The sequence below is a fragment of the Crocodylus siamensis genome, chromosome 8 (assembly GCF_052110815.1).
Source record: "Crocodylus siamensis isolate JL-2025a chromosome 8, ASM5211081v1, whole genome shotgun sequence".
In the NCBI taxonomy this organism is placed as follows: Eukaryota; Metazoa; Chordata; order Crocodylia; family Crocodylidae; genus Crocodylus; species Crocodylus siamensis.
Window position 1 is genome coordinate 36,530,415 of NC_143402.1, and position 15,112 is coordinate 36,545,526.

A 15,112-nucleotide genomic window follows, 5' to 3' on the forward strand; every position below is an offset into this window, starting at 1 on the left:
TGAAGAGACATCACATTTTCTCTCAGGGCATATTGCAATTGTTCAGACATCCATTTCCCTTGTCCTGGGGTAGACCCTAAAAAGGTTTAAAGGATAAGATCTGCTAACATTTTGTCTTGGGACATTGCAAAGTGCATCTGTCCCAGGATTGCATCATTGGATCAGTGGCAGAAAAATGACAATGCATTCAGCTACTCAGTAAACCCCAGCTGGAAGGGTAACATGTATACATGCTAATCTTGAAACTTTCTTTTCCCAGACAAGCACAGGCAAAACTGGTGCAGGGACAAATGCAGTGTCTGTTCACATCCTTAGAGGCATAAATCTCTTTCTTCTTGACTTGTTAAGGAAGTAGTTTTGTGGTGTTCCATGCACTACTGGCAGTGCCAAAGTTTAGCTTAAACTATATTCATTCTTAGAAAGCTCTCTCAATTTTCTTTGCACTTATGGCAGGTGCACATATTTCATTGAGGATCTTCTACTGTAGGAGTGGGCAAAAAATGGCTTGCAGGCTGGATCCGGCCCATCAGGTACTTTCAACCAGCCTGTGGCCCCCACCAAGGAATTCTAATTCAGGGCATTTGACTGATTAGGGCCTTTGGCTAATTAGGCTAACCCCACCCTTCCCTTCTGCCCATGAGGATGGGAACAAGGCATTCAGGTATACAACCACTATAACATGCTCTATTGCACCTTGCTCCCACCCTTGTGGGTGGAGGGGCAGGGCCAGCATGCAGGTTCCGGGCAGGGCTGCTGCTGCTACTGCTGCAGCCACTGGGGACCTGCTTGTCTTCCCCAGAATCCCACTGGTTCTGGGCAGCAAGTAGGGAAATGTCAGGGGTGGGGTGGAGCTACAGCTGGGTGGGAGCACAGAGCATAGGACTGAGACGGGCAGCAGCACAGAGCCCCTGCCCAGGGGGGTGGTGGCAGCACAGAGCTTGGGTGGGCAGAATGTGTGTGTGAGGGAGGGTGGTGGGGTGACTCTTCCCATGTGGTGTAGCTCTGGCATGCAGTGGCAGCAGCAGGCAGGGGCACTCAGGGTGCTTGTGCTGAACATTGTGATGAGGAGTGCAGCCCCTGACAGGCCGCTTCTATCGCTGGTGCTCCCCACCAGATGCATGCAGCAGGGGGTGGGGAAGGCAGCTGACTCCATCATGTGGGGCTTAACTCCTGTGCTGCATGAGCACAGGGGCTGTGCATATGATAGAGATGGCCTGGTGGGGGCTACACTCCTTGTCACAATGTGCAGCATTTTCCCTACCAGGTACCAGTGCTGGGCACAAGCACCCTGAGTGCCCCTGCTTGCTGCTGTGCCATGGGGGATATGTGGGGGGTCCTCACCCCCCCATTGCACCCCAGAAATGCCACAAATCCACATCCTGCCACCACATCCCCCACATATACACAACCCCCAACATATCCTATGCCCTCCCATACACAGCCACACCCCTCACAAACTGCTTCCACACACTTCACCATACACCCACGCCCCCTACACTTCACTACACACACACACACACTTGCACACCCACATCACACACACATGAATGCACACATCCCTCACCCCACCATACACACAATATACAAGACTAAGAATATATTTTTGAGTTATTATGCAATCACCCAATCACCTCTATATACAGTACACAAACACAAATCATGGCAACAATTTTTTGGTAATAAAATTAAAATATGTTATAGAAGTTGCTTGACTTTTAGTGTATGATTTGGGTTATTTTCTGGTTCTAAGATGGCAAGCCCCCCCCCAGGAGTATTTCCAGGGGGCAAGAGGAGGGACTTCCAGTGGGAAAGGTCAGGGATTAGGGTTGGGATGGCAACCAAGATGGTGACCAGGGGACAGGGCAAGTGTCAACAGGTGGGGCTGCCCATGCGGCCCTCAAAAGCTCACCAAAACTTCTTAAGTGGCCCTCCACCTGAATAATTCGGGGGGGGGGGGGGCGGCTCTGTCCCTGTTCTACTCACTGGATGCATCTACATGTGCTATTAACTCAATGTAATAAACTCTGCAGTTCACGCCAGAGCCAGATGCTCCCAGGCAGAGCATCTGCACATGTGTTCATGACTGCTGCATGAGGGTGGTGGTGTTAGGTGGCAGAGGGGCTGGCTGGGGCATGAAGGTGCTACAGTGTGGGGCTAGGCAGCAGGCAAACCTCCACACTTTAGCACCCTTGTGGCCAGCCAGCCCCTGTCACCATCTACACATGTGTTTCAGCAGATTAGATTACTCCACCATAGGATAATACTGAATATAACACCAGAACATGTGTAGACTGCAATATTTTATTGTGGACCTATTTAGTCTACTCTTTAGTAAAGCACACCTGTAGGTGCACCCACTAAGTGCAAGGTCCCTGTGACAGGACCTCATCCAAGCCATTGACTCACTGAGCTACAGGTAATTGGCATGGGCCTGGGACCCAGACAGACCCTGCATCCCTACCAGAGGGGACACACACACACGTGGCTCAAATCAACCCAGACCCAGGTGGCTAGGCTGGTATCTGGCTGGCTGGTGCCACTTTGGCCAGAAGGAAAGCACTGACTAGCCCAGAGCCAAAGAGAGATGGGCTAAAGGACAGGCTAAAAGGAAGCAACAGGGGGAATGCTGGAAGTTCAGGAGCAGAGCTATGTGTCTGTCCCCGCCCCACCAGAGCTCCCAGAAAGGAACCTGAATATCTCTCTACCACCAGAGCCAGGAATCACTCTGGTACAGATGCTGCAGGGATCCAACCTTCATGCAGTGAAACCCCATGTTGAGCAACCAAGGTCAGACAGGGAAGGGAGGGGATGGCTCAGAGGAGCTGAACAGGAGAGTGGCCAAAGTAGCTGCAATGAGGCAGCTCTTCAACATGGCAGCACCAGTGAGAAAACCTGTAGGCTGGAAGTGCCCCAGAAGGTGGCTGGCCAAAGTAAGCCTTACTCAGACTTGGCATGGGCTGACCTGAGGCTGCAACATACCCTGACCAGAACATGAGTGGGAAGAGCCCATGTGATATGGGCAACTCACCAGGAGGCATAGAGAGCCTGACCTAGGGGTGGGGGGTCAGAAGTGGTGCCCAGGGCACTGGATTAAACCCACACCCCAGGGGTAGCTCAGTTCACCAAGACATCACTGCCTTACCTGGACAACAGGCATGAACTATGTATGTTACATTACCTATTTTGTTGTAATTTGTGAGACAGAGGTACAGGCACAGTGCATACAGATCCTATCCTCACCACATACTTGAAGGAGAAGAAGGAATATGATAGCCACCTGACTCATCACCAGGGTGTGGTGATAAAACTTAAGTGGAAAGGGGCAGGATGTAGGAGGGGAGGAGCACCACAGAAGCTACACCAACACAATTGCATCAAGGCTACCAGAGAATCATTTGTACCACCTTCTTATAAGTGAAAGTTCATTTTGAAGAAAAAAAAAAGTGGTGGATGAAAAAGGCAATGTGTTGTGACCAGGTGATGAGGGTACGCCCACAGCCTGTGTTGGGTGTGGACCTGTCACATTTCCAAAACAAGAGCATCTAAGCTAACAGAATGCAAATAAACAACAGAACAGCTTTCTTAGGGACATATATTCCCATTGCCATCACTCATCCATTGGCTTACATAGAGCATTATTCACTTCTTGAAAACAGTGAACACACCAGTTTATTCATACAGAGGGATGGAGAGACTAGTAACTCCCTAGATACCAGCCCAAAAATCTCTTTTGGAAGAAGTACATAGTAAACATCTCAGCCTAATGGATAATTCTTAAACTGAACATACAGACTAGAAGTTAGAATAAAAATTAATTCTTAACCATATAGTGTCAATTCCACAAAATTAGTGCTACCATCAAGGCAAAAGGAGGGACAATCATTCCTGCAAGGATAGAATCATAGAAAATGATGGCCTTGCTCAAAGCAGGACCATCCCCAACTAGATCATTACAGCTTAAATATATGAGGAGATATATCTATATCTAATCTATATCTATATCCCTAGTGCAGGCACTAAGGATCTCCTTTAAGATTACTACTTTAGAATGACTTTAACCTTCTGTTACAGATTACAGTAAGTAGCTGTTTAAAGGCTCTTGTTCAAATTGCAAACCTAAAAGGATCTATACATAGAAACCCCGCCTCACAGCTACTTTTCCTGCAAATGCCTTATCCTAAACTTACAAAAATCTTTACTCCTGAGTGAAAGAGTGGAGGAGGGAGTAGGGGATGGCTACACTCAAGAGCTGGTACCAGTAATTCAGTCATTCAAACTGACAAATTTATATTATCTCAGCCCTTCTATGATTGGAATAATGCAGATATTATATGTCTGTATTCAAAGCTTAAGCTCTTGATGTGATATAAAAAGGCATCAGAATCTCCACTTTAATTTAAAAAAATTGTTCTATCTTTAATGGCCAAGCGTGTTACCAGGGAAAAATTTGCCTTCTATGTGGACATCCTGAAACAAGTTTTAAAAAAATCTGAAATATCCCTTATATTTTAATTTTTAAAACTGCTGCTGGAAAGGCTATAGCCACTGCAACCCATGACTGTTTTTGTTGAACCTTTGTAGGTATAATTCCATCTTGGCCTTCCTCAAAGTAACCTTATATGGATAGAAATTTAGACCACCCTCCCCCCCGTCAAACCAAGACACATTTTTGGTAGTTTGGTGATTTGGGGAAGTAAAAGACTGACTTAGAAAGCACTTTGCTTTGAATGGCAAGTGTGACTTAAGGAGCCTTTGCTTCAGTTGTAGATAGGAGTTGGCGGCTGGAAGAGGGGGAAAAAAGGGAGAGGAGAGAGAACTGTTTTTGTTTTTAGGCAGTGTCTCAAGGAATCACTAGAATTTCACCATGCCATTCAGAAGGTGAAGGAAATGGGGAGAGTAAGTTTAGCATATTCTCCGGTAGAACTGTGCCAGGGAGATGTACCCTTATGTGTGTCCCTAATTATATGAGAAGCTGGTAAGAAGCTGACAAACTCCTCCCAATACCATAAAAATACATGCTACTAAAAGATAATGTCCTTTGAGCATTTATTGCTGTATACAGAATAGTGATATGAACTTAGCAGAGGAGCAGGGGAAAGAAAGTGGGGACCTTACGAGGAAGAGAGTGAGACTGAGAAATGCTGCAGTAAAACAATACCTATAGGAGAAACTGTTAGACTTGCCAGCTGCAGAGTTGTAAAATCTGACAAAGAAACAAGTACTTGGAAATCATCTCTTAGTGACAGGAGAATGAAGGCATTTCTTATGAGATGGTCTTGTGGAAGGAAAACTAGAAGATGTATAGACACAGTACAATGATAAATGGTAATTTATCACATTAGGAAGAGGCCCATTTCACTTTTCATAGGGAATCAGTTTAAACCCAGTTATATTTAACATCTTTATTAATGACCTGGAAGAGGTGGTAAGCAGCACATTAATTAAATACATAGTACAGCAAAAAACAAACAAACAAACAAAACTTGAGAAAGAAATGATAGAAAAAGCTTTAGAAAATAGGCAGGAATTAAAATGAAGATTCAACTTGTGAAAAAGTAATATAAGGTACCAAGGGAGAAAATAATTCAGAAGACAAATACTAAATGAGAGGTCAAGGCAGACCTAAGGGGTAGCAGAGGAGATCAAAATATTTAAACGTGGCAAGGAATTAGGGAAAAAAAGTTAACTTTTACATTGCAGAGATATTACACGGTCAGTTAGGAAAGTGGGAAGTATGTAAGGTAGTGATGGTACTGTATATTGAACACTATGTATAGCTGAGAGGGTCTTAAAATTTCTGAGTTCAGAAAAGAGCAGTGAGTGATTAGATTTGAGGATTTAAGGGTTTGTATACCTCTTTTTTGACCTTTGTTGTGTTGTAATGGCATGACTGTTTGGACAAGCAGATTTTCTGGACACTTTAAAAGTTTTTCTGGTGCCTTAAACTGAAACTCCTCGGACATAGTTTAGTTTGGTTTACTGTAAATTAAAGTGCCGTGTCCATGGATTTGTTGCATGCAAACACAGAGGCACTCAAAGATGTGTAATGAGACTCTTTGTCCACCAGATGATGCTGTGAGTTTTTTGTAGTTTACTCCTTTGAATTGCTGCTGCTTTTGAATTGCTTCTGCTTTTCCCCCCCTTGTGCTGTGTGTTGGCTCCCTGCTCCCACAGCTGCATGGCAGGGCATGGGGTGAGGGACCCCGGCCTGGGGGTGGGGCAGCACGGGACTGCCCCTCTGTCCTGCAGCACTGGCTGGGGCCAGGCTTAATTCATTTGAAAATCTAGTGTTTGTATGCATAGTGCAAACACTGATGCTGAACTCTAAAGCTTAATTAGTTTGAAAACATAGCGTGTGCAAACACAGATACGATGCTTCAAAATAAATAACTTAAAACGTTATAAACCTATTTAATGTAATGAGGATTAAACCTCGTGATGTGTACAAGTGCCCAAGAAGATCATTAGAACCTAAACATATATAATCTGATCAAACAAAAGGAGAGGAGAGAAACTGTATAAAGTGACCCATAGGACTTGGGAAAGGAGTAAATGGAATACAAAATAAGAAAAATTGAAACAGTGAAAATAACTGGATTATAGAAGAGTCCCTTCTGGGAAGTAGTGCAAGATGAACTCCTTATTTAAGCATGGTTTACAGGCTCATTCACCACCTTTACATTTCTTGAAGCCACCCAATAGAAAAGCTCTCAAAAAGAAGTTCCCCAGGTTGACAGCCCTGCTTCAACACTTTCTAGTTTCTTAAGTTCCTAGTAGTACTGAGGGCATAGGCATGCTTTTCCCAATAGTTTTAAAAAATATTGAAGTACCGTTTTTGTTTTGTTTTGTTGAGACACAAAGGCTACTGTAATAGAACTATTATAGTTTGAATTGACTCAAATTAACTGAATATCATACTTAAGAAAGGAACCTGTGCTGTCTGAGGACTGGATGATATATTGACCTCTACAGATGAACTATTTTCAGCACTAATTTCAGTCATTCTGACTCTTTAAAAAAAATCTCCAAAGAGATGTCAGGCATCTGCAATGTAAACAGTATGTAATGACTTCCCTCTTGAATCCTTCCTTTTAATGTTCATTGCTGCTACTAGATTTCAGTGATCAACAGTTGCTACTCTGCTGAAATAATTTAGTAGTTCCTTCAAGTCCTTTGCCTTCCTTTATTCTCATATCTAGGCTTTAGATACAAATGCATGGAATACTGTGTTGGTTTTTTGGTTTTTTCTGGCATCAATTTCTATTCGCCTCTTTCTTTCATGTCTATTGTAATAAGTAGTCACAATTTCCTGATACCAATATTGCTCATATACATACATTAGGAATCTGTTTTGACAGATAGCATCTCTTCCTATAGGACTATCTATCTCTCCAGAAAATGAAGGATTGTGACTGACACCTTGAAATCTGCAGTGGGTAATCTTGGCAAAGATGAGATTTGAGATATTTAATGTGAATTTAGTGCTGCTGAGGAGTATTGACAAACCTGGAAACTGTCCTTAGCATGTATATACAGCAGTGCAAGACTTTCATATTGCCCTGTCAGTGTTTTACTTATTTGATTTCTAGGGGTGAGAAGGCAATTGATTCTGCATGTCATCCCATCTCTTGACCTTCTGCTGAGAATGCCTTGCTGGTGGCCTGTGATATGATGAGAGATTAGATAGGTCTGCTGGAATCTGGACTGAAACCATCAATTCACTTTACAGCTACAGTGTAGCTATTGGGTAGAAGTGAATTTCAACATCTACTATTTAGGGATTGAAGTGAGCCAGTGATCTTTACATGAAAAGCATTATAGTCCATCTAAGTCATCACCGTAAGTGCTCATTTAGAATATGATTTAAGTATTGCTGGAGATTCACCATAGTAACTTGTCAAAGACCAACATTAATGCCTGAAAATATGGAGTTAGTTATCAGAATAAATTTTAACTGTTCTGAGTAGTCTTCTAATGAAAGAGAAGTCCAGGGTCCATGACAGAGAAAGACCTTGGAATGAGATGATACTTTATTAATATACTTGTTTAGCTAATTTCCTGACAGTACATACCGAGCAAAGGTTCAAAACACCTATGAAACACTGACTAACTTTTTAGCCCTCATTTAAAGTGATTTAAGTGCTTATGCCATACTTGGCACTAGCTAGCATATTTGTAAGTATTGGATATTTTGGTCAATGTGTGTTTCTTGGCATGTGACCTAAGTAAAATAACACACTGTATGTCATCTATCTACAAGAAATTTTCAATAAGTTTTTCTATTGCAGCACTGGAAAAAAAACATGGGCAGGTTGTTTGCCCATGATAGACCCAATGGGCACATCCACACATGCAAGCACATGCACTTGCAGCAGCTCAAATAGAAGTGGCGCAAATTTGAGTCAGGGCTTTTTGCCTCAGCAGACGTGCCTGGAAATGCACTTTGGTGTGTTGGTGGAGATCTGGGAGGCTGCAGGAGTGGGTGGGGCCAGTGGAGGTCCCCCCCATGGTCCTCTTCCCCCTCCTCCAGCCCCCCCTCTTACTTACCTGTAGTGGAGCAGTGGTCCAGCTCCCTGCTCCAGTGGAGCCTGAGTCCAGCTCCAGCCTAGCTGGTATGCTGCCTGCTCTGCACGGGCATGCAGCGTGCTTTAGGATGAGGACAAGGGCCAACCATAGAGACGCTCTGGCTGCTACCAAAGTGTCTCTGTGCAGGACCCAGTCTCTGGCTGCCTCTGTCCTGTGCTCTGCCCCACTTTTTTTCTTTGCAGGTTTTTTTTGACCCCTGGATATCCAGGGGTCTAATTTTTCATAGATGACCTTATTCTGGGTCAGGGTTTTGTACATAGCAGAGCAGCTACCTATCTGTGACCTATTGAAAGTCAGCCCTTGACTCAAGCTTTAGTCATCCAACTGCCACCTCTGGGGGGAGCGCAGTCACCATGCCTAATTTTGCCCGTGTGCTGCAAATTTGTAGGGTAAGGAACATTTTCTCATTCCTGCACGTGGAAGTTGAGATACTGCAAGAAACATGTGTGGGCTCATCTGGACTTGCCTAATGAGTCAGAAAGAATATAAGTTTTTATAGAAATGGTGTGACACTAGGATGAACAGAACAAGACTAATTTCCCATTCCCTTTCTTCCTTTTCATCACAATAACCTGCTTAATGAGGAAGGATTCTTTGCACTCTTTCAAGACCCTACCCATTCTAATGCCTATGTGTCAGATAAAGGCATTCAGGTAAATGCTAGGCAGTCTTTTTTGTCATAGGTTCTATTTGCACAGTCTAAAGTGGGCCTTAGAGCCCTTAGACTAAGGATTTAGCTGGGGACCCAAATTTAGGTTTTGTCAAATGTTATGTTGTTCTGCTACTTGTCTGGCTAGCCCTCTAAAACAGCTGTACAGTAGAAAAATATTTCAATATTTGAATATGTTTCATGCATGCCAGAGGCTTTCCTCTGGTATGTTGATAGCACTGACATTCTCCCACCTCAGATTCAGACAGGAACTGCAGACCTGCTTGAATCTGGTCACATTGGAATAAGGTGCATCTGTACTGTAGTGTATTCACTTCACCACACAACGGTGAACTGAGTTAGAGGTGGTATGAAATAGACCTTTTATTTCCCCCATTAGAGGTAGAGTGGTTTCTGGACTATAATTGGATAGTTTGAAGTGTTGATGTTTTGTCTATTTTGACAGCCAAATCAATGTTATTGAAAGTTGTTTGTAGGCATTTGTGACAGACTAAGGATAAATACCTCTAGCATCTTTCAAAATGGCTGCCATTTATAGGTAGGTAAAAAAGTAATAGCAATCTATGGAGAACCAGTTACTTTAAGGAGGTAGTAAAATTGTCGCTGCCATTATAGGGGTACCTAACACTTGTGGTTAACAGAAAGTCTCAACTTTGGGTGAAAGTGGGTAATTCCAATAAGTTTGCTTAATCCTAATTGAGAGTTATTTTACTCAGTAGTGATGGGCACGTCTCCATATACTCATAATATAAGGAACAAAAAACAGCTAACAGACTGAGTTGCTGAATTTACTGGATAGAGTCTCTACACTATCTCTTTTATATTTTTACATTCTTGCTTCTAAACATAGGTGTGGAGAGATGAAAATTTATATTTATTCTCATTTGCAAGAGAAATTTTAGGTCATGTTTAAATTTTCAACCAAAAATGTGCAGAGCATTGATGTTATTGTTCAAACTGCTTCACCAATATTTGATAGTAATCCATTTCATACCAAATCCTGTTGCCAAGGTTATAAACAAAGACTCGGGGTGAAGCAGGGCAGGGCAGGGGAGAGAAGGGAGAGGTGGAGGGGGTGGAAACAAGCAGCTACTACTGATGGCCTTAATGAAACTGCAAAACACATTTTTTTAGAGGTGTATTCAATCTGCATCATTAGAAGACGAAGGGATAGAATTATTTATTTTAAGGACTGCTGAGCAACTGAGGATGCCAACCTTTAGGGGAGATCACAGTGGAAAGAAAAGCTTGAACAAGTGCTCTTAGTTTTGCTACTGTTTTTATTTCCTGGGTTTCAGTTCAGTGTCAGCTGCTTCTAAGCAGTGCTGAAATTGAAAATTCAAGCTCATCCAGAGTTTAACAGTGTTGTCTCCAATCACCCATAAGTTTGGCTATCAAGGACTGGTGCAGAAACAAAGGCTACCCTTTTTCCTGTTCAGGATTTGTAATGATTTATGAATCAGCACTTATTCTTCAACAAAAGGGAATTAAATGGTATGAAGTGGAAGAACCCAGTTTAACTCTAAATGACTTTCCCGTTTCAGTTTGTTCTTCTTGCAGCAGTAAGTTTTTGTGCCACTGTCAAACTCTGATAGCTTTCTGCATGTTTTAGGTTAAGCAAATTTGTGGCAAGAAGTTACTTTAGCCTGATTTGCTTTATGAATAAGAGTATCTAGTTTTAGGAGTCAAACTGACTCATGTTAAAGGAAGTCATTATTGTAAACCTAACCTTTTCTTATAAGCAGTGAAATGCTTGGCAGTTCTAGGTTCAGTTAGCATATTTATGTATCTAAATCTTTTCAAAGATGTACATTTTTTATAACTGTTTATGTCTTTATGTATAATGTCTTTGTTATAAAATAATTTTTTGGAATCTGAACTCATGGCATTACTTTAGTCAAAGATGAAAATACAGTTTCATGATCACTTTTTCTACTTGCTTTTATCTGCATAAAAAGTGGAAGCAGTGTAGCATCAACAACAGAAAAATGATGTCACTTTATCTCCAGAAAGTACATAGCTGACTGACTGAATAACCTACACAGATAATATGCTAATAAAATGAGCTTGGTCTGTATAAAATTGGATTGGCTATAAACTGGTTTCTGAAGGGAAAAAGGCTTGGTATGCAAGACTGTTAAATATGCAAGGCTTGTTTTTGTTTAACAAGTAATTCATTGTAATTAAAATAAAAATGAAATAGCTTTCACTATGCTCTCCTAAGAGAGTTTATCAGGCAGTAGTCTCTACCTATCTGAAGACTGAGGTAATTTTGTATCCAATATGGTATTTATGCAAATATGTCTGTTCTTTTCCCAAAGTAGAAGAGGATACATTTTTTTCATTATGTTTTCCTAAAGGGAAGGGAGGTTTTTCTTGGGGTTGGGGGGAGGGGGAGTTGATAATAGAAATTTGTAGGCAGTATATAATCTCTGGATTCAGAGAGCAGATAATTTTAAATTATGCAGTGTGTAGCAGAGATGCCTTAAAGGTTAAGGAGCTCTTGGCAAGAGGATACTTTAGGATTACTTATTCACTTCTCTTAAACACCTGATCCTGAAGCATACAGGCTGTCCTTGGACTGGTGTTATTTTAATTTCACAAAGCTGCATGCAGTTTCCTTAATTAAACTAGGAGAGAATGCTGTGTAGATCTACTTATAATTGCCTCAACTGGAGGAAAAAAACACTGCATGTTTTCAAATACACACATCATGTGTTCTGTTCCCCCCCTTTTTTCTTTTTTTTCTTTTTCCCTTTAGAAGAATTTCTAATATAGGCTCTTTGCAAAAACAGAGGAACAAATAGCAATTAACAGCAGTGACAGTCAGTTGCATTAGCACCTTTTTCCCAGCTAATCAGAACCCATCTGTTCCTGAGTGGTCTGAAAAGGTGAATAGCATATGTGTGCCTCTCTTCAACATACTGAAGCATAGATTGACTGTATGAAGAAATGAAGCTCAAATATAAGTCCTTTTGACAGAGTATATGGGGTCGGGTGTCAACTTAGGCTAAGCACAGGCTTTCAAAAAGCCCCTGGTGGAAGCACTCTATCACACTTTACTTAAAGTGCTGTAAGTTAGAGTACAAGTGAACCAGACAGACATTTGCTATTTGGTTGGGGTGGGGGGAAGGGGGAGGTTCAGGACCTGCCCACGCTGGCCAAGGCACGGGGTTGCTCCTGCACTCCTTCCAGGAGGCTGCCAGAATGGCTCCTCCTCCAAACCTCACCCCCCTTCCAGCTGGCAACTGTCAGCAGCAGCTGGGGGAGAAAAGGGGGAGGGAGCTTCTGTGCCATGTCAGGCCCCCTAGATTGCTGGGTTGGGCCTTGGGAGGGTGGGTCAGGTCCACGTGGCAGGGGACTCCTTCTCCTGCATCCCAGCCTCTTGAACAGCTGCAGCCACCAGTTGCAGCATGAGACTTCCCAGCCCAGTTTTTGAGTGTGCTGCGAACTGGGGGTAGGGGAAGGAGCCCCTTGCTGTGTGGACCAAGCCCACTAACCCCAAGAACTAACCCAGAAATCTGGGAGGGGGCGTGATTTGTGTGGCACAGGGGTTCTGTTGTCCCACCCCCCTCCCCAGCCATGCAGAGAGAAGACAGACCCTTTTTTGTGTTTTTTCTGAGACAACCTGGGGGTAGGGCTGGGCCAGTGCTCACTCACAGGAGAAAAACACTGTCCAGGGTTGGCAAGCCACCCAATGAGGGGCCCTTTGGAGGCCAGGTGAATAAAGTCTACCTTGACTTGGGATGGGATGTGGTACAGACGTTCGATAAAGTGCACTAATTTAAAGTGCTTTAGTCTGATACCATATCCATTCAAGGTTAACTTAGAGTGGGATCTACTATTTTTAAAGTGTGTTATGTGCTGTGGATGTCTGTTCTGTTACAGCTCTAAAACACATATCATTTGTTAAGCATGCAGAAAGCACAATGTCTTTACCTAGGCTTCCAATAAATAGCTAAGCATGGCACCTGCTCTCTTTTTCTGTGGCCTATTTTCTGTGGCATCAGCTGGTATTACACTTTCTGTCTGCCAATCAAAATTAAATTGATTTTGGAGGAAAGCAGCCACTGGATACAAGTACAGATAAAAAGCAAGTAACACACTGCTCTTATGGGCCTTATGCTATTTTTTTTTAAATGATAAATTAGTGAAGACAGAGCAATTAAATGAAATTATGAAAGAGTACCAGTATTGTAGAAGAAACACATACTGAAGTTGACTGATCAAGTTCTGCACTAGGTAGCTGATATAAAACACTCCCTCCACCTTTTCATTTTTTATGTATTAGAGCCACCATGCTGTCTTGGAATCCTATTGCAAAATTTTTGGGACATCTTAAGACTGGCATGTTAAAGGTATGATAAATGTAGATGTTCTGAATGTCAGCAGAAGGTAGGGGAAATTTGCACTTTATGGCCACTTCGTTTCCCCGGGGACAAGAAGCAGTATCACACCTTTTGGAATTGCTACTTGTCCCTAGGGAACACTTGTGCCACTCACTCTCTGGTATGTGGCAGGTTACTCCAGGTGGGGTAGCACTGGGTTGGCTACAGCAGCCTTACCTGGGATTCTGGGGGCCTTTTGGGGCCGCAGCAGTGGCCTGCCACTTGGAACCTGGTCAGAAGCCAGAGTGTGGCTCTAGCCAGTCAGGTTCTGGTTTTGGGTGGTGCGTGCTGCCCCCATCTGTGCTGCTCAGCTCTTTTTTTTGTTGCATATTTTTGAACCTGGGGTCAACACCCCTCCCCCCCACTACTTTGAAGTGCAGAGAATAGTTGAATGTGTGGTATGTGCACTGCAGATGTGACTGTGGCACCACCTACTTCATAGCCATGCTCATCTGGATGTGGCCCATTAGACTAACTAAATGAGATATGTGTAGCATAAACTTTTGAAAAAATAGGGCTTACTTCATTTGGTGCTATCATTTGCTGAAGTAAGTCCTCTGCTTTTGAAAGTTTATGCTACACATCTCTCATTTAGCTGGTTTCTAAAGGTGCAAATCTACCCTATCTTCTACCTGACTGCAGACTAACATGGTTAACTATATCTCTTTGTGAATATCCGCCTGTTACTAGAAGAACACTGTGCGCCAGATTGTGCCCCGGTTTCTCTCAACATGGGCTTAGAATGGACCATTTTAAGTTTGAGGGGCTAACTGAAGGTGAAAATTGTTTCCAACTGTACTAGTAACAAAATGCTAAGTGTAGCTATCTCCCATGACAGAAATCCCTAGACAACTGCCTGCAGTATAGATAGCTAGTATCTATTGCAGTTTTATTGCCACAAAGGGAAGTAAAGTAGCTCTTTTTAACCACAAATCAATAGAAAAAGACCCTGATCAGCTGCCATGAGGTTCATTAATGTGTTTGAAATATTTCTGTGCAGGCTGGCAATCTCAATGACAGGAAACAAGCTATTAGACTTTTTAAAAAGAAAAGAAGCTAAGGATGGACTGGATGTCAGATTCTTCTATCTCCCACAGTTCTACTACTAAGTCCTGCTTACTTGCTCCCAACCTGCCCATGTGGAATGCTGCAAAAATGCCATGTATGTGCCCTTTAGCATGTGTTCAGCACCATTCTTCATTTCTAATAAGCTTATGAGACCACAGTCAAATGGTAGCTCCATTGTACATGTCTGCAATATGGTACTGGTAGGCTTGATTTCACAGCAGTGTTTCTGAGCCCCATTTGAAGTGTTATAACCATGTGCAAAGGCATCGCATCAAATTATTTGAACTAATTTTGACCAAGCTCCCTATTTCAGAGCCAGTCCACTTTTACATTTGTCAAGGTTTTTTTCCATTTACTTGTATTCAATTCTGCAAAAAATTCACTCTTAGAGCCACTAACA